At 50.2% G+C, this 22,650-nt stretch overlaps 1 protein-coding gene across 1 annotated transcript in view; it reads left to right on the forward strand.

The window, feature by feature from the left end:
* Positions 1 to 12,405: 12,405 nt before the first annotated feature.
* ZC3H7B (zinc finger CCCH-type containing 7B) overlaps positions 12,406 to 22,650 on the forward strand; it is a 53,160-nt gene continuing 42,915 nt past the window's right edge. The window contains exon 1 of the mRNA XM_082850849.1: positions 12,406 to 12,598. The gene's annotated coding sequence lies outside the window, so the exon portion shown is untranslated. The remainder of the gene's footprint in view (positions 12,599 to 22,650) is intronic.

The following is a 22,650-nucleotide window of genomic DNA, read 5'->3' on the forward strand; positions in this document are numbered from 1 at the left end:
CCGCGAGCTCCTAGGGCGACTACAGTTCCCTAAACGCCTTGCGTCCCGACCGCCTCAGCCCTTCCGGAAAGGTTCACGTTCACGTAACTTTATTGACAAAGGGAGGTACTGCCGTAGGCTCGCGCTACATCGATTCGGCAAGAACTAGGTGTCCATTTCCTAAAGGGAAAGCCTCGCCTATTTTGTCCCATGAAATTGGAAGGACGTTCGAGGATTTCACATAAATAGACCCAAATTGCTTGATAATTAAAAAGGGGGGGAAGGGGGGGAAATAGTAACTCTATAGTAGAGAAACTGCCACACCACCTTAACTAAGTGGTCCACATTAACGTCAATAACGGGACAAACTGACATCCATCGCGCACCTCCCGCTGTGATGTACTGAGAAGGATCACCATCCATTCAGCAACGCATAAAATTAATCGTGAGGAAACATCAGACATACCCAACTGAGGGACATGCTACAGAATAACGTGTCTGTGCTCTTCCAAAAATGTTTGTGTCATGAAAGACAAAGAAAAGCTGAGGAACTGTGGCAGATTAACGGAGAGTAAAAAGACACGATGATTAAATGCAATACGTGGTCCTGGCTAGGATCTTGGGGGTGGGGATGGGGGGAATTACTATAGAGGGCAATATTGAGACAGCAAAATTTGTATGTTGGATCATAGCATTGTATCCACATTAGACTTGATTTTTTTTTTTTTTTTTTTTTTGGCTGTGTTGGGTCTTTGTTGCTGAGCGCAGGCTTTCTCTAGTTGTGGCGAGTGGGGGCTACTCTTCCTTGTGGTGTGCGGGCTTCTCATTGCGGTGGCTTCTCTTGTTGTAGAGCACGGGCTCTAGGCGCACAGGCTTCAGTAGCTGCAGCACGTGGGCTCAGTAGTTGTGGCACACGGGCTTAGTTGCCCCACGGCATGTGGGATCTTCCCGGACCAGGGCTTTAACCCGTGTACCCTGAATTGGCAGGCGGATTCTTGATCACTGCGCCACTGGGGAAGTCCCTGGTTTTTTTTGTTTTTATATTGTACTGGGTTATGTAAGAGACTGCCCTTGTTCTTGGGAAATATATGCTGATATAATTAGGAGCATGATGTCTGCAACCTACTCTCAAATGGCTCCAAAAAATGTGTATATACATATATATACACATATATATACGGCAAGAGACTGCAAATGTGGCAAAATGTTAACAGTAAGTAAATCTGGGGACTTCCCTGGTGGTCCAGTGGTAAAGAATCCTCCTTCCAATGCAGGGGACGCGGGTTCGATCCCTGGTCGGGGATCTAAGGGCACAGATGCCATGGGGCAACTAAGCCTGTGTGCCACAACTCTGGCGCCCGGGCACCTCAACTAGAGAGCCCATGTGCCGCAAACTACAGCCCATGTGCTCTGGAGCCCGCGCGCCACAAGTAGGGAGAGAAAACCCACACGCCACAACTAGAGAGAAGCCCCTGGGCCACAAGGTAGAGCCCACACGCTGCAACAAAAGATCCCACATGCCGCAATGAAGATCCTGCATACTGCAACTAAGACCCAACGCAGCCAAAAAGTAAAAAATAAATAAATAAAATAAGTAAATCTGGGCGAAGGGTCTCTGAAGTTCTTTGAACTTTTTTGCCACTTTTCTCTAGATTCAAATTTTTTAAAGTAACAGAACACAAACAGCTTTTCTTTTTTTCTTTTCACAAAGAACTTTTTAACCACTATGTAAATAACATATGTTCATTATAAACACTTCAAGCAACACAGAACAGGATAAAGAGAAAGGTAAACATTACCCAAGAAACTCTAGCTCCCACACATAATCACCCTCAACATATGCAGCTTTCTTTTCCAAAGTTACCTCTCACAACTCAGCCCACACATGTGTTGTTGCTTTACCTGCAATTCAGGGTTAAATATATTATGTGCCAGATCCTTCCACATACAACTAATTTAATCTCTACAAAGGAAGTGGGCCTCATTGCCACCCTTCCCAGCAGAGGTGAGACACTGAAGCTCCAGACCCTGGCTCACACAACTACTGAGATGTGGATCCTCTTTCCACCCTCCCTCTCCTTCTCTGCCTGCAAGGCCCGCCTCCTCCAGGAGGAGGTTGCCGCCTCCTCCAGGAGGATTTCCTGCAGCGCAAGCTGCAAGCCCCCAGAGCAGTCGGTCTGAGAGCTTTCTCACAGAGTTAACAGTCCTCTTAGCAGCTTCCTGGAGAGCCTCTGGGCAGGTACTGTTTCTATGTGAGCAGCATCCTCTTGGGGCCTGGCCTATCATAGATGCTTCAGGTTTCCTCATTTGAACTGGATTCCAGTCAGGGTCACGGGGTGTTTCCTTAAAATGAACCATCATCTGAGAAGGCTGAAAAGCTTCCACTTAGGCCTGATGCTATTCCTGTGCTGATTCCAGCTAGGACTGATCAATCAGTCTGAATTTTCCTCGGGGTGATCCTCAGCCCCTCCCTTTTCCAGTTTTACTCTCTGAGACGTTTCTCTGATGGACACCTCCCAAAGGGAAGAGAGAGGTGGGCGGCAGAACATCTTAGGCGAGCATCCTTTCCTCCTCCTCTGGGTGATGGATCATAAGGTTTTCACAACTGCAAGAGAATTCTTAGCAGAAACTCAATGGCCTTCAAAGCCCCGGGAAGTAATAGGAGGTAACAGGGGTCCATTGGGGCTTGTGGAGAACCGGCGTGTAGGTGTTCTGCCTGCAGGTGTTCACATTCAAAGCTAAAAATCACAAACCCAGGCCCTTAGCAAAGAGATTCTGTTTGTTACTCCTGAATCTAGATTCTCTCTCAAACCCCTTTAAAATGGGGAGAGGGCTTCCCCGGTGGCGCAGTGGTTGAGAATCTGCCTGCCAATGCAGGGGACATCGGTTCGAGCCCTGGTCTGGGAAGATCTCACATGCCGCGGAGCAACTAGGCCCGTGAGCCACAACTACTGAGCCTGCGCCTCTGGAGCTTGTGAGCAACAAGAGAGGCCGCGACAGTGAGAGGCCCGCGCACCGCGATGAGGAGTGGCCCCCACTCGCCACAACTAGAGAAAGCCCGCGCGCAGAAACGAAGACCCAACACAGCCAAAATAAATAAATAAATAAAATGGGGAGACTAGGGTTTAAAAAAGGAGAAGGGGGTTTGCACAGTGAGTCTGAAGAGTCCAGAACCATCAGTGTTTCCAATCAACACATTTGTCGTCATCTTTCTCTCTCTCCCTCCCTTTCTCCAACTCTCTCTCAAGTTACCACCTGAGAGCTAGTCTGTTTGCCTGGCCCCGAGAAATGAAATCAAAGCTTTTGACAGACAGATAGAACCATCTTAGGCCATCCCTCTCCTCTTTTCAACAGATGGAGAACTGAAGCCCAGAGAGGTCAAGTAACCTGCCCTAATTACACAGGAATTTAGACAAGAGATAGTAGAACCAGATCTCTGGGGTTCTTTTCAATACACATGAAAAACAAGTCAGTTTGTGAGTGTGAGGTGAGAATAAGGGGAGAGTGGATATTCCAGACCTCTTTCTCTCTCTATTGTGCAGCGGTTTTTATTGTTTTCTTTTCTTCCTTCCTTCCTTTCCTCTTTCTTTCTTTTAATGTTTTGAAGAGAAAAGCAGACTGCCTCTGATTAGTTTGGTTTACTTTAACTGAGTGTTTTAAATTCCATTCTTGTGCCTGAAAACAAACTTAATTGCCAATTGTAAATGGAATAAACGATATTTATTCTGGTTTCCTGTAGAGCTACCAAGGCTGCAGACTTGCCATTTAGTCAGATCAAAAACAAATGCCCGAACTATGTCAGACACGTGAGGAATGTAGAGAGAAAGTCCCAAGATCCAACTGGATGCTGGCCTTGGGCCCCGGGGGAGAGGCAGGTGGGCCTGGCCTACCCATATTGCTGGAGAGCCTGCCCCCTCCCCTTGTTAAAGATAACTCAAACCACATTCCCCCCTGGGTTCAAGCCCAGGGCTCCCTTAACTATTTTTTTTAACCTCGATAAACAACCATACTTAAAAGAATTCATTCACTCCATTACTCCATAACTACTGGATAACTACTCCAGTAGTTATCTACTATGTACAAGGCACTGTTCCAGAATCCAGTGTCGAATAAAATAGAAAAGGATGGTGTCTGGGGAGGAGCTTAAATTTGGGTCTAACGTGTATGAAGGGTTTCCTGGTACCAAATCCTTTTGGTAGATTATATTTCCTTTTAATAATTCTTTTGTTCCAAAATGGAAATTATTTCAGCTTTTAAATGAAAACTGACAGCAATTTTAAAAATTAGTACAAATGCAAAAGAGCATAAAGAAGAAAGGTAAAAATTACCTGTTTCGTTTTTAACAAAAATGTTATGTAGATTGATGAGTGGATGGATGGATGGAAGGATAAATATATGATAAAGCAAATACAGCAAAATCTTAACAAATGTAGCATAATATAGGGCTGTACAGTTCTTTCAATTTTCTGAATGCTTGAGGGACTTCCTGTGGTGCTCCAAGGACAATGGTGCTTCAAGGACATAGGATGACCCTGCCTGAAAAAGTATCAGCGTTACACCCGCTACTGGACTCTTAATCGCCATCCCCACCACCATGTTGCGATGGTTACGAAATTCCTCAGCCCACTTGGGCAATGGGACCTGTCCCAAATACGGAAAGTCATCTGCCCTGTCCCACTCTTACCCTATAGAAGGAAGGTGTATGTGCCTCGACCAATCAGTAAACAGAATTACACCTCGGACCATTCCTTTGTTTTCTGGCCATAAAAACTGATCAGTAGCACACGTCCGGGCTCCATTCTCCCAGACTACAAGGTAGTCGGCCCGCTGTTCTGGCAGCGACCCTTCCCGCTAGTAAATTCTATTTTCTTTACATTCTGCCTTGTGTCTGGAAATTCTTTTCCAACCCACGTGCGGACCACGACATTTGGTGGCCTGTACAGGGACCTCCAGGGGGGATCTCCTTCCCCACCTCCTCTCCTCATTCCTTGGGACTCTCTGTGAACAGGCAAGCTGCCGTGAAATCAACAGAGGAACTCCGGCCAGGGCCACATCCTGGCGTGTTCCGAAGGCTCCACGGCTCGCTTCGCCCCAGTAACTGCCGCCCAGACGGCTGAGGATCCCTCTGTCTTCCCCCCGACTGCGGACTAGGCCGATTGGTATCGTGCGGGGACGGGTCAGGCATTGAAAAGCCGTTAGGGCGCCTGCCGCTTGAAGACTCCCGTGAAAGGATAAGGGGGTCACGGAACAGACCAGGCTGTTAGAGCGTCCACTCCCGCCAAGACGACTTCCGTGCAATGCGAGGCACACCGTGGACGGAGCAAAGCACAAAGCCCACAGTCCCTTGGCCACCGCCTCCTCGGTAGGGTTAGAAGGCGGAATCCTCAGTCCTCTTTTCTGTCTCTTCTGCTTCTTTCTCCTTAGCTCGGACTGACTCCAGAGGACCTCACTGTCTCTAGATTGTCCTGGGAGAGCTCCTTCCCATCCCTGAGAATTTTCTATCGGTGAGTCAATTCCCAGCTGGTTTCCGGGAATTCCCCTCTCTGGTCATTGGTGCCTTCGTCGCACTGAGGCTAAGAATGGGTTCAGAGACGTCTATTCCCTTAGACTCACCTCTTGGTTGTATTTTCAGGAATTGGAAGGAATTTGACCCAGACAATCTCAAGAAGAAGAGGCTCATTTCCTTTTGTAACACGGCTTGGCGCCAGTACAAACTGAGGCACCAAGAACAATGGCTTCTTAACGGGACCCTAAATTACAACACAGTCCTCCAACTAGTTGGAAACTAGGAAAGGATTCCGAGGTTCCATCCGTGCTGGTCTTCACGGCCCTGGGTCAGAATCTGAGCCTGAGGGACTCCTGTCGCACGTGTCTCTCCATTGCCGCTTTAATGCCTCATCCTCCCACCCTCCTCCTCCAGCTTCACTACTTTGTCCCTCCCCATCTCCCCCTCCACCAGGTATCTTGGATGAGCCTTCTTGTCCCTGGTCTCACCAGTCTCCTCCTCGACCTTCTCCCCAACCCCTACCTCCGTACCCAGAAGCAGACCTTCCCTCCACTCCCCACACTCGGTCACGAGCAGCCCAAAACTCAGCATCCGGTCCCAATATGCTTCCCCTACGAGAGGTCGCTGACGGAGACCTAGGTGCTATCAGGGTTCATGTCCCCTTCCCCATGTCTGATCTCTCTCATATCCAAGGGAAACTGCGCTCCTTCAGCCAGGACCCCTCCACCTTCATCAGGGAATTCCAGGCCCTAACTATAGCCTTTGACTTAACCTGGCCAGATATTCATGTGGTCCTAACTACCTGCTGCATCATAAAGAAAAGGCCAGGATCTAATGAGAAAGGAGCAGGGGCGGAGGCAGTCCCAAGGGCAGACCCAGGATGGAGACACCAGGCAGATGAAAATAGGCCAGCAGGAGGGCTCACTAGGAGAAACTACGTGATTACCTGTCTACTAGAAGGTATGAAAAAGGCAATCATCAAACCTGATTATAATAAACTCAGAGAAGTTACATAGGAACGCTCTGAGGATCCGGCCCTTTTTCAGGCCCGATGAGAAGAGGCTATGAGGAAATACACCAACCAAGACCCTGAGACCCCTAAGGGTCAGGCTATACTTGTAGTTCACTTTATAAGCCAGGCATCCCCAAGCATAAGACAGAAATTACAGAAACTAGAGCAAGGGCCACAGACCCCATTTCCTGCTCTACTTGACACGGCCTTTAAGGTCTTTAACCATAGGGAGGAGGCTTCTAGGAACAGAAGAGAACAAAGAGAGGAAGAAAAGTTAAAACAACGCGCTCAGTATATGGCTCTTACCATTGCACGGTCCCTCCCAAAACAGACCCACGGGAGCCCCCCTCCCGTCTCAGAAACCACCGCTGAGCTGCTACCAGTGCAGTCAGCAGGGGCACAGAGTCAGGAACGGCCCACCACCTGATACCCAGTGCCCTTACTGTCACCAAAAGGGCCAGTGGAAGACAAGTTGTCCCTGCCGCCCTCAAGCGGGGAGGCCAACGCCGCGACCACCCAACACTCGGGGCATCTTGGGTCACAGCCCTCTGGGCCAAGGTCAAGGCCAATTACCCCTGTTGGTGGTAATTGACTAGCAGGGGCAAGAACCCGACTGCGCTCTAGATCTGGGGCTCCTGGGTGCGGATGACTGACGGTGCGCACGGCTCAATCTATAGGCGCCTATGTTCCCCATAAGACCGAAGGAGCCCCGGGTAACCCTGGATGTGGCAGGGGCTACTATAACCTTTCTAACTGACACAGGGGCTACTTGGCCCTGACCTCCTTCTCTGGTCCCACTTGCTGTTCCTCAAGCCTCTTAATGGGAGTAGATGGAAAGCCCTCATATGGCCATTTTACACCGCCCTTACCCTGTTCCCTTGAAAATACCCTATTCACCCATTCTTTCCGAGTTCTCCTGGCCTGTCCAATACCCCTGTTAGGCCAGAACCTTTTAACAAAACTTGAAGCTACTTTATCATTTACGCCGGTAAATATGGCTTTAATAGCCGCTGCGAAGCTTACTCTAGCTAAAATCCCACCCCATATCCTTCACCAAGTTCCCCTGGAGGTACCTCCATTGCCTGACAGCTCTCTCTTGAACTCACACAACAGACTGCCTGCCTAGCAGCTCAAATTAACACCCGGCAAGAACAAATAAATTCTCTAGCAGGAGTGGTTTTACAAAATAGAAGAGCTCTGGACCTCCTAACAGCTAATCAAGGAGGGACCTGTGCAATGTTAAAGGAGGATTGCTGTTTTTTTGTCAACCAGTCGGGCAAGGTCCAGACCAATCTTCGAGCAATTATTGAAAGAGCTAATGGATTCTACAGGGAAGCAGTCTCAGGGGGACTCGACTGGTGGGACTTCAAGACTAATATCTGGTCGTGGTTCTCTTGGCTAACCCCTTTCCTAGGTCCTATAGTAGCCTTTCTACTTCTCCTAATCTTCAGGCCATGTATTTTTAACCTCCTTGTTAAGTTTGTCTCTTCCAGAATACCACAAATAAACCTCCAAATGGTGATGCAACAAGAATACTGGCCAGACAACACTTGTACAACCCTTGAACAAGCTGCCATCACTTTCCATGGGGCCCGCACTCCTCCCTAGATAAACCCTGACAGAGAGCAGGCAACCGGAACCCACGGCCCCACGATGCCCCCGCTCAGCAGGAAGCAGCCAGAGAGAGTTTGTCGCCCCTTCTCCTCACAAAGGGGTTCCCGAATGCCTGAGAGGGAATTAGGCAGTTAGGTAGACATGAGCAGGGTATCCATTAGGGCCAAGGAATTGGACCTATAAATAAAGAGAGGGGGGAAGGTGGTGCTCCAAGGACAATGGTGCTTCAAGGACAAAGGACGACCCTGCCTGAAAAAGTGTCAGCGTTACACACCCTACCGGATTCTTAATCAATTGCCCTCCCCACCACCATGTTGCGATGGTTATGAAATCTGGAGCCCACCTGGGAAACGGGACCTGTCCCAAATAAGGAAAGGCATCTGCCCTGTCCCACTCTTACCCTATAGAAGGAAGGTGTATGTGCCTCGACCAATCAGTAAACAAAATTACACCTCGGACCATTCCTTTGTTTTCTGGCTATAAAAACTGATCAATAGCACATGCTCGGGCTCCACTCTCCCAGACTACAAGGAAGTCGGCCCACTGTTCTGGCAGCGACCCTTCCCGCTAATAAATTCTATCTTCTTTACATTCTGCCTTGTGTCTGGAAATTCTTTTCCAACCCGTGTTCAGACCACCACACTTCCCTGGTGGTCCAGTGGTAAAGAATTCGCCTTCCAATTCAGGGGACACGGGTTCAATCCCTGGTCAGGGAACTAAGATCCCACATGCCGAGGGGCAACTAAGCCCACGCACCTCAACGAGAGAGCCGCGCGTGCCACGAACAACAGAGCCCACATGCCTGGAGCCCACGCGCCACAACTAGAGGAGAAGAGAACCCATGCGCCACAACTAGAGAGAAGCCAGCACACCACAGCGAAGATCGCCGCAGCCAAAAATAAATAAAATAAATAAGTAAATAAATAAATGTGCTTTCCTCTAAAAAACAAAATCTTCTGTATGCTTGAACATTTTCAAGCATACTGGGGACAAATGTGACTATGTTTTATCACCTGCATTTCATCCACTGTATTATAACCTATCTCAGCTTCTAGGCTTATGGGTCCACCCCTCTCTTTTTTTTAAAATCACCTTCACCTTTGAGAATCTGAATTCTATGGACCGGTCCCCAGAAGAATGCATTATTTATTTATTATTTATTTAACCACACATTTATCAATGCTTTGCATGCAGGAACTCACTTAATCCTCTTAGTAACCCTATGGGGAAAGTACTCATTATCCCCAACCTGAGCCTAAAATGGTGCATTTTATCTTCAAGGTCTTTCCCTAAACCCCAAGACGCCTTGCTGGAGGACTGGGACCTGGGACTGTGCTGGAGCTGTGGGGAAAGGGGTTTATTTGCAGTCCCAGGACCTCATGTGGGGCCTGGCAATGAATGTTTTTGAGTGAGTGAATGAATACTGTACATGGTTGCACTTAAGACTGCCATGCACTCAGGCTCTTCCCAGGGGATAAGAAGGCATCTCTGGGGTCCAAGCCATGGCAGGCCTAAGCCTGGAGCAGGAGGTGCCTGCTGGAGAAAGGGTAACTGAATGATGTACCTGTCAGTTCCTCAAAGGTCAGAGCATGAGTGTCCACCTCCCATTCTCCAGCGACCCGCTCCTGTGACAGGCTCTTGGGGGTAACCAGTGATACATCCAGATTTAAGATATCCACATCACGATGCTGTGGTCTTACAGAGGGATGAGGCTGGGACTGAATTCTGTCTCTACCTCTTTCTTAGTCAGTTAACTGCTTTGTGTCTGTTTCTTCACCCTGAAATAGGTAAAAACAATCCCTACCTTACAGGGTTTTGGGGAGGGTAAGAGAATCAACATGGGCAAAGTGCTTGACTCATAAGTAAATAAAAAGTGGTGGCTGTTACTGCTATTTCAGCTTTAATGTGGGGACATAGGGCAACCTGTTGGTGCCACCTTTGGGGCCTTTCTCTCCAAAGTACCACCACCTCTGGTTGGGGTCTTGTAAGGGCCCAATTACCATCTCAGGCAGCTCAGATAGTTTAACTAGTTGATACCAAATTCAAGAGGTGAAGGCAGAGAGGGGAGGGCTGGTGTCCAGCTGAATCCTCCTTAAATGATGGACAGTCCTCATTTCTTTTTTTTTTTTTTTTTTAGTTTCAGCATGTGGGATCTGGTTCCCTGACCAGGGATTGAACCCAGGCCCCCTGCACTGGGAGCGTGAAGCCTTAGCCACTGGACCACCAGGGAAGTCCCTCCAGTCCTTTTTTAAGGATATGTGTTATTCCACTGGCAGCCTGGGATGGTGGAATCACCACACCTTTTACCAGCTAGTTCATTTGAGGCAAGATGCAGTAGTCCGACTGGCCTCAACAGCTTCATCCATAAAATGGGAGTGATAATAACAATGGAACCTAATCTGATAAATTGTCATGAGTGTTTCACTATAAATTGTACAGGAGGTATGGAAACGAACATTTATTCATACCCGTGGGCTAGGCACTATACTATATGCTTTACAGCTATTATTTAATTGTAGTCCTTGAAACAAAATTTATGTTGATTAGGTTTTCTCATCCTTATCTTACCAATGAGGAGACTAATGCTGCAAGATTGCCTGGGGTCACACAGCTAGCAAGTGGCAGAGCTGGGACTCCAACAGACCTTGGTCTTTCTCATGCTGCCTCAGTGACAGCCCCACCGTACCACCCAGGCTCCCTAAATTGCCAGGCTCATCCTGTGTATGCCTTTAGCCCACGATCTTGGGATTACAGGTGACCTAGCCGTGCTTGTCAGAAATACTAAATCAGAATCTCTGGGAGTTCCCTGGTGGCTTAGTGGCTACGATTCTGGGCTTTCACCACCGTGGCCTGGGTTCAATCCCTGGTTGGGGAACTGAGAGCCTGCAAACCGCAGGGTGGTTAAAAAAAAAAAAAAAAAAAAAAAATCTCTGAGGTGGTGGGAGGGGTTAAAGGTTTTCATTTTAAACAAGGCCCTCCTCGCAGTGAGTCAGAAGGCCACTGGACTCTGCTTTTCGTTTCTGGACATAAATGTCCATCACCCTTATGCCAGAGGCTGCCTTTTTGTTTATGAATCTTAGAGTAGTGAGGGGAGAGATGGCACCCACAGAAGGAAGAGTTTGAGAAATTCCAGCGGTGCAGGTGCTTTTTACCCCTCTTTCAAGGCTCCCTTATGGTAGATAGTGAAAAGTGTGAGAGGCCATGTGAAGCATACAAGCTCTGGAGTCAGAACTGCCCCCTTGGACAAGTCGCTTAATCTCTGAGCCTCAGTTTTCCATTTGTAAAACAGGCATGCTAAAAGCAATCTCCCAGGATTATTGTGAGAATTAAATAGGCAAACTGTGCCAGTTTCTGGTCCCTCCTAGCATTTACCACAGCGTGTTTAAAATTTATCTCAGCGATGTATCTCCAGTCCCTAAGATTTTCTGGCACAAATGTGGAAAAGATAACATTTGTAAAGATAAAATCTTTACAAATCTCACAGCTAATCCTCAATAAATAAATTAATATATATACACACACACATATATAGGTACACATATAGGCATATATATAGGTATATATATGTACCTATATACACATATACATACATATGTGTGTGTGTGCGTGTAAAATGAAGAGGGTAGAGAACTCTCAGGAATCCACGGGGCAGGTGGTGGTAGGGTGGGATGACACCGTATTTGGAATCCGAAGCTCTGGATTCAAATCCAACCTGGACCTGGCCAGCTCTGTGTCAGTGCCAGGGACGCTGACAGCCAGTTTCTCCTTTGGTGATCTCCCCTTACCTTCTGGGTCTTCTAAGCAGCCTCAAATCCTTTCGGGAAAGATCCCATACATACAACAACAGTCGAGGGAGGTCCTGATTCCTCTCTGAGCCTTTGGTCCTTATCCTTGAAAAGGTCACAAGGCATCTAGGGTTTTGGGGCGCCTTCATTGAAAGCATCTGGAAACCTCGGGGGGCTCTTTACACACATGAGGAAGGGCCGGGGCGCTGAGTTAGAACAGCATCAGCTGAGTTAGAACAGCATCAGCCCAGAAATGCAGAATTGCCAAAAGAAAAGCCCCAAGAGGGAAGGACACTTTCTAAGAAGATAAAGGTGAATTCCAGGCATGAGCTTTCCTAGGGGAAGGGGGACTTCCCCGCCCCCTCCGCCCCCAGGTGCTCAGCCTGCGCCGCCCACCCCCGGCGCCCGGCTAGGGGAGCCGCGCTCTAGGACCCGAGGAGGAAGAACTGCTGGGAGACGGTGCCTCCAGCGGGTGCTGCCGCGAGCGGCCGGCCGAGGGGGCTGGAAATGAAAGTAAAGCTCTCCGGAGCCACATGGACGGAGCTGCCGGGGCGGCGGCGCCGGGAGCAGGATGCTGCCGCCCGTAATTAAATAGCATTTACTCTTATTATTACTAATAATAATAACGTAATCATACCTCTAGTCATAGCATACCATTTATCGGGCTCGGCGCAGGCCCGCGGGGAGCGCAGCCCGGCCGAGGTGAGTGCTGCGCGCGGCCCGAGCCCCGCGGGGCAGAGGCCGGGGCCCGACCGCGAACCGGCGGCCGGCTCTGGAGGGCTCGGGGCGCCCGGGGGCCGCGCCGGGCTGGGAGGAGGTGCGGAAAGCCCTGGCCAGGCCGGAGCTGCGCGGGGACACCCGGAGAGTGCGTTTTGCAAAAATGAATAGTCCCCCAACCCCCCTTTCCCTCTTTTTGGGGCTCCCCCTCCCGGCCCCCGTGCCCTGCCCCAAAGTTTCAAAGTTATTGTGCTGCCGGGGGCACCTGCCGCTGGGAGATGTGGCTGCCTCTGCAACCCCCCGAGGGGTGTCTTGGAACTAATTGCGTGGGGGGCTCTCTCCTGGGCGTCCGAAGCTTTGGGGTGTGCGGATGCTTTGCCGGTTCCCGCGATGGGGTTCGAGGCGATTGGCGGGGGCGTCGCTGGCAACGCGCCCCTTCCTTTTGTGTGCGCCTTGGCCCCGCAGCGCCGGGAGTTGGAGGGACCGCAGCCGCCGACGGACCGCCCCTGCCGGCTGCGGCGGCCACGCGAGCCCGGGGATCCGGGGCCTGCGGCCCGGCCCGGGGGAGAGGGCGGCAGGAAAGGGGGGCGCGGTCTGGGGGGTGCATTTCCGGTCGCGGGATCAGTCCCTGGGCTCAGGCCTGCGAGGGGTCCGTCGTCCTACCAGGGGCGCACAGGGGCTGCGGGGGACAGCTCCAGCGCCTGGGGGGCGCCCCCGGGAGATGAGTGCACGGGAGCCACCCACCCCGGCCTCGGACTCCCCTCCTGCCCTCCGCGGGCCTCAGGGACTCCTCCCGGCCTGCTCCTTCCTTTCCCCGATTTCCTCTTAAAATCTGTCTGGCTCGGATATTTATAAGGTGCCCGGTTTGGGGGTCTTTCACAGAGACAAAGCAGTATTCCCAGGGGAAAAAAAATCAGGATTCACTCTGATAGACTCTGATGGGTGTGATACCTACATGGCATTAATGGGTAAGAATAGGGGCTGGAGAAGGAATGGAGGGGCTGGAGAAGGGGCCTGGGCCCGGAGTGAGGGACTGTGGTGTCCACATCAGCTTTGTCAGGGATTTCATTTCTCTGGGATTGCTTACTGGGACTTTTGTTTCCTGGGTACAAGACTTTGAACTCCAACTTCTTAGCATTTTCCTCAGTGCCTGCAATTCATCCAGTCCCATGAAAACAGCAGAATGCAGATCCTTGGATTTTCACACAAATGTGATAATTATAGTACATTTAGCAGCTAGTGGACACAAAATTCCAGCAGAATCTTTAATGCTACTACCAAGACTTAGACCCCCCTCTCCCCCCACATACTACCATACCCACCTTGGTCATCTTTCCCCATTTTCACTTTCCGTGGAAATTGGACTGCAAGCTAGAAATGATGCCCAGCCAATCGCAGTTGGAATAGGTTTGTGGTGTGGGCTTCCTTGAGCTGGGAAGGAGAAACCTGTGTCCAGGAGGGCTGAGATCTGAAGGTAGGAGAGAGATTTTGTGAGCCCTGAGCTGGGACGAGGTTCCATGGATGCTGTGAATTCTAGGCTGTTGGCTTTTTGTTTAGGATGAACAGTTAAGAATGTGGGTTTGGGTTGATTATTTGGGGCTAAGAGCTGGGCTCTTGAGTCTTAGATATAGGAAAGTTGAGGCATCAGTAGGTTTGGATTTGAAAATCTGAAAATAATAATCCCTTAAATAGCACTTTTTAGTTTATAACAAAAGGGCTTTCACATATGCTGGCTCATTTGTCCTCCATAGCAACCATTTCAGCTCGACATTTTTCAGTCCTCATTTTCCAGATGAGAAACCTGAGGCTTAGAGAGCTGAAGCTTCTCCCTGGAAGGTCACATAACAGAGCTAGGATTCCCACCTGGTTTTCTGCCTCCAAATCTTCACCTTCTCCCAGAGTCCTGGCTACCTTAGCAAGTTACTTTTCAAGCGCTTCTTGTGAGCACAGTGCGATGCTGTGGGGCAGGCTTGGGTTGAGTTTGCCACTTAGAGGCTGGTTGGGAAGAGAAAGTTAACTAGCGAACCAATGAGAGAACAAGGAAATGGTCAATACTAGGGTCAATGCGGTGGGAGTGGAGAGAAGAGAGAGCTCTCAGGGTAACCTGGAAAAGTTAGGGAAGGCTTCCTTCAGCAAGTGGGTCTTGAGCTTGAAAGAATGGGGATGCTTGGCTGGGGTGGAGAAGAGGTAGGGGATTCTGGGCTCACCACAATTGCTTCCGCTCTGGGAGGTTGACGTACATTCTGGCTAATTCTTACAGTGGCTCCTTGAGGGGTGAGCATTATTATCTCCATCTCACAGCTGAACACACTGAGGAACACATGATTTATGTGGCTGGCCCAAGATCACCTGGCTGGATTTGAAGCCAGTCCTGGGTGACTGTTAAGTGTGCTGCATGGCGTCAGTATTGGACCACCTCCATCCCAAATATGTAGACAAGAACAGAGACCAGGACAGTTTGAACTGGCACATGTTCCGGGGGTGGGGGCTTAAGCTAAAATGTCAGCAGGCTCCCCAAGGCCAGGGAGTTTTAATGAACCAGCCCTGTGCCCCATGGCCTCGCAGGTACTCTCAGGAGGTTTCTGGAAGCCTGACTGCAGAAGGAAGAATGGTGGTGGAAGGAAGACTGAGCCCTGAGTGTGGAGATCCGAGTTCAGTTCCTAGTGCCTGGCTTGATGCCACGGAGGAGCTTGTGGCTTGGAAAGGAGAAAGATATGGATGATTAACCTGAGCTTCCCAAGGACAGGAACTGGATCTGATTCACCCTCTGTGTCCCAGGCCCCCGTGGAGGTGCCAGGAGGACGCATTCAGCCATTTTGTTGTCAAATTGAATTATGTCCCAGTGTAGAGGAAGATTTCTTTTGCCCTGGGGGGTGGAAGGTCTTCTGAGAAGAAGTGCCATTTAAATATTTGAAAGATGGGTTGAGGGCTTCCCTTGTGGCGCAGTGGTTAAGAATCCGCCTGCCAATGCAGGGGACACGGGTTCAATCCCTGGTTGGGAAGATCCCACGTGCCGTGGAGCAACTAAGCCCGTGCGCCACAACTACTGAGCCTGCGCTCTAGAGCCCGCGAGCCACAACTACTGAAGCCCACGCGCCTGGAGCCAGTGCTCCGCAATAAGAGAAGCCACCGCAATGAGAAGCCTGCGCACCACAACAAAGAGTAGCCCCTGCTCGCCGCAACTAGAGAAAGCCCGTGTGCAGCAACGAAGACCCAACACAGCCAAAAATAAATAAATACAATAAATTTTTTTAAAAATTAAAAAAAAAAAGAAAGATGGGTTGAGAAAGGCCAGAGAAAGGGCATTCTAAGGAGAGGCACTGAGTTGGACAAAGGCAGGGTGGTGTGAAGTAAGAACAGGCAGATCATCTGGTACAGCCACGGTGCAGGTGGCAGGCGTGAGTTCAGGTTCACGTCAGGCTCTGCCACTGTGGTCCCTTGGGTTCTCCAGGCCCAAGTTTCCTTTTCCGAAAATGAGCCCTGAGGTTTGATGATGTTTGGTGGTAACCTCTGGGAGGAGCCCAAGTGCCCGGGGATCGGGACAGGAGACTCAGATGAGAGGAACTAGAGGGGTTTAAAATTTTTTAGTAACTTAACAAACACCAATCCAGCAATTAGCTAGTGGCCAGCTCTCATGAGTGGTTTCTCCTAGATGAGCTTATTCAATCTTTATGATAGCCCTATAGGTGGGCACTATAATTGTCCCCATTTTACAGATGAAGAAGCTGTGGCACAGAGAGGTTAAGTGACGTCGTGTAAGTGACAGCTGGAGGGCAAACCCGGGCAGTTTGGCTCTTGAGCTGGCCCGGTGGAGGACTAGGTCAGGCTGGGAGGGAGGGAGGCAGGAGGCTGACGGGGCTGGTGGTGATAAGGTGAGACAGCAGAAGGTGGAGGTATCCTCTGAGGAAGTCTGGCTGCCGCCTCAACTGGAGCCTCAGCTGGGGTTGATGAAGTGACTGCTACGTGTCAGCTCCCAGGAGTCTCCACAGAAGCCAGTTCCTTTCATCACATTTAATGGCCCATAGAAAACAGGCTCGTTTTCCTTTCTCTGTCATCACCAGCTATGGGGCTCCTTCCCACCTTATTTATTTCTCCTAGTAAGTCTGTTTCTTTGCAGGCGCCCTGATGGCTTCTGCAGGTGTGTTAGCGCTGTTTCCCCATCAGGCTGTGGAGGCCCAGAGGGAAGGGGCGGCAGCATTTCTGCATCCAGGAGACATCTCTAGTTGACTTCAGTTCCGCGGCAGTTCCCGAGCCCCGAATCAGAGGCTGAGACCCAGGCCTGATGGTGACAGTGGCAGTAGCGACAGCAGCCACCATGTCTGGAATGCGGCCGTGTGCCGGTCCTGTGCTTGTGCTTTCTGCGCTTCCTCTTACTGAATCCACTTAACGACTCTTTGAGGCAGGAACAACTCTTAACAGCCCCATTTTGCAGATGGGGAGACTGAGGTTCCAAGATCACACAGCTGAGGTAGAGCAGGGGGTCAGAGGGAGCCAGGCCTGCTGGACTTCCGAGTCCGAGGTCTTAGCCGTCCTGCAGGGGAGATGCTGTCAAGCTATTTCCGTCTCCATGGAGCTCTTTTCTTGTCTGTCTGGAAACCCTAATGATCAAACATTTGTATCGTGCTTTTGCCCACAGTCTCTCATTAATCCTCATGATAATCTTTCAAGGTGAAAGAGGTCTCTGTTTTTCAGAAGAAACCCGAGGGGCCACCCACCCCTCAGTTCTTCCTGTCTTGTCCACACCATGACTCAGAGAGGGAACCGGGTATCAGATTCCCTGACGCCGAGAGCTGGGGTCAGCCAGCCAGAATCCGTCGAGCACTTCCTTGAGGGCTGTGGGCAAGGTCGAGGTTCTGACCCTTCTGGGCTTTTCAGAGGCTCATCTAAGCTCTTGTTCTCTGGAGCATTCCATGTCATACCCTGTCCCTTTGCAGGCAGAGGAGCACAGGGCAGGGAGTCCAAAGTCCTGCCTTTCGTTCAGTCCCAGCACACACTGGCTGCGTGAGTTGGGGCACCATCATCCTGTCATTCCTGGCCTCAGTCTCCTGTTCTGAAAAATGGCCTTGCTGATTCAGTCCCGTCTGCCTCAGGTTTGCTCTGAAACTTAAATGAAGGAACTTTGAAAGCTATCAAGACCACCCGGTGTGAGGGCATGGTTGTGATTGCCATGAACATTTAATAACATCCAGAGTGTTTCTGAATCTTCTCCACGGCTCACCTTGATCCAGGCCTGGACAACTGCAGTAGCCTCCTAACCTGACACCTTCCCCTCTTGTCGTCCATCCTCAACACAGCAGCCAAGTGGATCTTCTCGAGAGCGAGACCCTGTCACTCCTCTGCTGAAAACCTTCCAGTGGTTTCCTGGCACACATAGAGCACAGTGCTGGCTCTCCAGCTTGGCCCGTGTGTAGCTCTCTGACCAGCCTCAGCCTGTCCCTTGCCCCTTCCTTCCTGCTTGGCCTGCCCTCACTTCAGTACTGCAGCCTCATTGGCCTTCTGTCTTTTCCTTGAATATTCTAAGTTTGTTCCCACCTCAGGGCCATTGTCTTCACCATAGCCTGTGCCAGGTGTGCCCTTACCCCCCTCCCACGTTCCTGTGACTGGATCCTAATTGTCCCTTTTAAATGCCACCTCCTTGGAAGGGCCTTCGCTAAGCTCCCAGCCCACCCCCCTCTCCATCATTCCCTGCCACATTTCCTATTTTAGTTTCTTTGTAACTCTTTTTTTTTTTTTTTGTGGTTCGCGGGCCTCTCACTGTAGTGGCCTCTCCCGCTGCGGAGCACAGGCTCCGGACGTGCAGACTCAGCGGCCATGGCCCACGGGCCCAGCCGCTCCACGGCATGTGGGATCTTCCTGGACTGGGGCATGAACCCGTGTCCCCTGCATCGGCAGGCGGACTCCCAACCACTGCGCCACCAGGGAAGCCCTCTTTGTAACTCTTAACTGTATCATTACTTGTGCATTTAACACTGGCCTTTTTATTTGTCTTGCTGTGCATGGACCACAAGCTGTCCAAGGCCAGGGACTTCATTAACCTTGTTCTCCCAGCATCTGGCAGAGCCCATTGCACACAAAGGTGTCCTGTGGTTATTTGTTGAGTAAATGAATAATAGTAGCAGGGTGGTCCAGAGCAGCCCTTGCCAGAAAAGAGTGGCCTAGAAGGAAACTGCAAAGAAATTGGGGTTGACTGATTGAAAAGTACTTACAGGATAATTTTGAAAGTTGCCAAGTATTCTCTGATGGTGCCCAGTTCAGCAGAAACACAAATTTCTGACCTCCTCTGGGTGTGTGTGTGTGTGTGTGTGTGTGTAGGCGGAGGGGACTATGTAAATCTACAAAATAGTCTTGGAAGGTGGATATCATTAGCTCCATCTTGTAAATGACAAAAAAGAGGCTCAGGCTGATTCCCTGAAAGCTAGCATGGGACAGGGCTGGGACTGGAACCGGCTCAGGGCCCTCTGCAGAGCAGCCCATGAAACTCTTGGTGCCCAGGTAGGGATTTCTCCGCCCATGAAGAGGAGCAGTGACTTCAAATTGCTCAAAAAAAAAAAAAAAAAAAACAAAAACAAAGAATGGTAACCAGTCACTCTGAGCTCTGGACTCTGGGCAAGCTCTGTTTTTTTTTTTTTATTTTTTATTTTTTAACAGTGAGCTTCTGTTACTTTTCTATTATATATATAAAAGAGTTACTGTTTAAATGTCTCACTTTAGCAGCCTAGCAGGTGGGTCTTGGAGGTGGAGAAGCAGGAGTAGAGCTTGGGCCCCTGGAGAAAGATGTGGGTTTGAACCCTTCTGTGCAGTTGGGCCCTTAGGTTGTTGCGAACAAGAAAGACAAGATGAAGAAAGTAAAAGCCTCTTTGGGGGACTTCCCTGGTGGCACTGGGGTACTTCCCTGGTGGCACAGTGGTTGAGAATCCGCCTGCCAATGCAGTGGACACGGGTTCGAGCCCTGGTCCGGGAAAATCCCACATGCTGCAGAGCAACTAAGCCCGTGTGCCACAACTACTGAGCCTGCACTCTAGAGCCCATGAGCCACAACTACTGAGCCCGCGTGCCACAACTACTGAAGCCCCTGTGCCTAGAGCCCGTGCTCCGCAACAAGAGAAGCCACTGCAATGAGAAGCCCGCGCACCGCAACGAAGAGTAGCCCCTGCTCCCTGCAACCAGAGAAAGCCCGCATGCAGCAACAAAGACCCAACACAGCCAAAAATAAATAACAAAAAAAAAAAGCCCTTTGGAACCAGAATGCTGTGGGAGGGTGGAGATTACGCTTTGCAGCTGACTCTTAGTTTGGCTTATAGTGGGGCTGTGGAGGGGGCCTGGGGGAAGTTTCTTGAACTTTGGTTTCTATTCAAGGTGACCAGTTAAAAGAAACAAACTGCAGGTTGCTGAGTCCTGCGGGTATCCATTGCGTGTTCATTTCTGGACAGATGTTCCTGGCGGAGCCTGGAGGTGCCAGTACCTGCAGCCTCCTTCCCATGCAGCAGTGTGGCCTTGGGCAAGTCACAGATCCCGCCAAGCCTCATTTAAAAAAAAAAAAAAAAACACTTTATTTTTGCAAGTCTCGCTTTTTGGTGGAACGTGGGGATAATAGCACCTACTTTTGAGATTACTGTAGGGATAAATAACCTGATTCCTGAGAGCAGGACTTCTCAAGCACCTCTGTACTGCAGACTTATCAGGCAGCCTGGGGAAGCCCATGCATGCCTTCTCAGAATACTTTTTTTTTTTTTTTTTTTTTTTTGCGGTACGCGGGCCTCTCACTGTTGTGGCCTCTCCCGATGTGGAGCACAGGCTCCGGACGCACAGGCTCAGCGGCCATGGCTCATGGGCCCAGCCGCTCCGTGGCATGTGGGATCTTCCCGGACCGGGGCACGAACCCATGTCCCCTGCATCGGCAGGCGGACTCTCAACCACTGCGCCACCAAGGAAGCCCCACAGAATACTCTTTTTAAATGCATAAAGTAAAATACACAGGATTACAAAGGAAACCAATTCTCTTGAACTACAGCTGGGCTTTTATTTCAATGCACTAAAAAATAAGATCTGCAGTGAGTCTAATGTAACTACTGTAATTTTGAAGTTGTGGTGAGCGTGAACAATATTTTGTTGTGTCCGCAGTAGCTGAAATTTGACAGGGAAAAAGCTGTGATTTCTTGTGCTGACACTACTGAGTGTATTGCCTACATTCATAATCGAGTGGAATGTTAAATATCAGGTAGGAGTTAGTGAAAAAAGTTGCAAATGTTTTCCCAGACCCCTGAAGAAAGGTCACACATACCCCTGAATTCTCTCCCTGGGCCCCAGGTTCAAAACCCCTGCCATAGAAGGTGCTTCACGCCCAGCAGGTAGCCTCCAGAAGTGAGCTGAGACCCCTCCCTGACCTCCTTGGAGCAGAGGGTCCTCGGGCTCCACGCAGACCCAGAAAGCTGATGAGTGAGGTCGGGGACTGTGAAATTAAAGCCTTCCTGGTCTCTCGGAGTAAGCCATTGAGGGCCTGGTGAGTCAGGAGAAGTGCCAGGCATGGAGATGACGTAAGCTCAGGTGGTGTTCATGCTGTGCGTGGCCCGTCTGCAGGCTGCACTAGGGCAGGTGAGTGCTCGGGGCGGGGTGGCAGGGTGCAGTGTGGGTCTAGGCTGAAGGCGGCCTGTGGGGGTGAGGGAGCACTTTTGAGTCAGGAGGTGACACTGCGTGGTCTCCAGAGTGCAACTACCAGAGTTCAAAGCCCAGCTCTGTCACTTAGTAACGAACCCTGGCCGGTCACTTTACCTCTTTGTGCCTTGGTTTCCTCATCTGTAAAATGAGGATGATAGTAGTACTTTCTTAAGGGGTGTTATGAGGATTAAGTATTATACTTAAAGCTCTTAGAATAATACCTGGTAAGAGAAAGTGCTTAATAAATGATGACTGAGGGATTTCCCTGGCGGTCCAGTGGTTAGGACTCCATGCTGTCACTGCCCAAGGGCCCGGGTTCCATCCCTGGTTGGGGAACTAAGATCCCGCAGGCCACGCGGTATGCCAAAAAAAAAAAAAAGATTACTGAAACCCACATCTTCACTGTTATTCTAGGATTTATGAGACTCCACTTACTCAGAATATGTTTCTCTGTGCTGCTCAGAGATGAATCAGACCCAGCTTCTGGCTTCAAGGAGCTCCTAGTTTAGGGAGAGAATGGGAACATTAACTAGGATCGGTGCAGTGCTTGTGAGCTTGGGGTGCTGTGCAAAGGTGGGGTTTGGGGAAGGAAGGCTTCCTGGTAGAGGAGCCACCTCAGCTGAGCTTTTTTTTTTTTAATTTGTTAATCCTCTTATTTATTTATTTTTTGGCTGCATTGGGTCTTCGTTGCTGCGTGGTCTCTCTCTAGTTGCAGTGAGCGGGGTCTACTCTTTGTTGCGGCGCGTGGGCTTCTCACTGCGGTGGCTTTTCTTGTTGTGGAGCACAGGCTCTAGGCACATGGTCTTCAGTAGTTGTGGCTCGTGGGCTCAGTAGTTGTGGCTCGCGGGCTTAGTGGCTCCGCGGCATGTGCGATCTTCCCGGACCAGGGCTCGAACCCGTGTCCCCTACGTTGGCAGGCGGATTCTTAACTACTGCACCACCAGGGCAGCCCTCAGCTGAGCTTTAAAGAAGCACTGGGCATTAGGGTTGTTCCAGGAAGAGCGGGCAGCTTGAACGGGAAGCTGGATGCTCCAAAGTTGCTGGAGTGTCGCATTCCAGGCCTGGCCATGGGTGGGTGCTGTGTGACCTGGGTGAGCAGCTTGGCCTTTGTCCTCCTGGTAGTGGGTGTCATGCAAGGTTTGTTTTGTTTTCTAACTTTCTTCACAGGAAGTTACAAAAATGGTAACAAAGAGTTCCCTTCACCCAGCTTCCCTTGATGGTGATATACAGCCAATATACATGATCAAAACCGGAAAACTGGCATTGGTACATTAGTGGACTAGAGAGCTTATTCACTTTCTGCCTTTTCTTAAACCTACGTTCATTTGTGCGTGTGCAGGCACCTGGGAGGGTTTTGATGTCGCACGTGGGAGTGACGTTGA

The sequence above is a fragment of the Leucopleurus acutus genome (genome assembly GCF_964270905.1).
Source record: "Leucopleurus acutus genome assembly, chromosome: 11".
Lineage (NCBI taxonomy): Eukaryota > Metazoa > Chordata > Mammalia > Artiodactyla > Delphinidae > Leucopleurus > Leucopleurus acutus.